Source organism: Coregonus clupeaformis, chromosome 17 (assembly GCF_020615455.1).
Source record: "Coregonus clupeaformis isolate EN_2021a chromosome 17, ASM2061545v1, whole genome shotgun sequence".
In the NCBI taxonomy this organism is placed as follows: Eukaryota; Metazoa; Chordata; class Actinopteri; order Salmoniformes; family Salmonidae; genus Coregonus; species Coregonus clupeaformis.
Window position 1 is genome coordinate 1,682,902 of NC_059208.1, and position 908 is coordinate 1,683,809.

A 908-nucleotide genomic window follows, 5' to 3' on the forward strand; every position below is an offset into this window, starting at 1 on the left:
CCCGAGCTCGCGCTCAGAGGTTATGTCACCAGGACTTATGTAATAACTCACGGCAGTTTGTTTGTTGCAGCTGGTCGGTGTTTATTCTGTACTGCCCGGTTAAGAAATATCCCAACCAACGCATTTTGCCTAAATAAATACGAGGGGAGGCACGCAAAACACAAAACAAAACTTTAAGGCCTATAGGCTAGGCCTATATGTTTGTCTGGAGTTTTTTTTTTCAGTAGCTCGATATATGATAAGCACTATGGAAATATAAGAACATGTGTAATTATAGACTAATCATCAAACGTTTAATTTGAGTTTTTTCCTTTTCGATTTTAATTACGGTCATTCATAGAAGCGCATGTAGACTCGAGCAGTGTGAGTGGTAAAGGGTTAACGACCCCAAAGCCAGGTTTACAGTTACATCATCTACATCGCACTGTATTATCCCCTGTAAACAAATTACTGTATTTAACCACTAAAGTGACTTAACCTGCTTGCTGTTGATGGTTCTAATTCAGGTCATATCAGATCATGCTGATTTGATCAATTTAATTTATGAACAATTACATTTTATAAATAGCTATAATAGTTAGGAGCAAATTGTAACCAACGGCCCCTTAACTAAACAACTGTGGTGACCAGCGCATGCACTTTATAACATGCACTGCCATCTCTGTTATAGTTACTACGCTCATTTACACTGAGAACGTCTTTGTCATTTTGTCATTCTCTGTTGTCACTCCATATTCCGCCTTCTCTTCAGGTAAAGATAATATCAGCCAACTTCATTTTTGCAATGAACTTCCTTGTGCAATCAGTTCAGGCTACTCGGGTTTCACCCGGGATGAACAGTGTGTTCCCGTCCATTTTGGTGTGGTCTCAAGAAGATGACCGTGAAAATATCGACCTCTGCGTTTGAT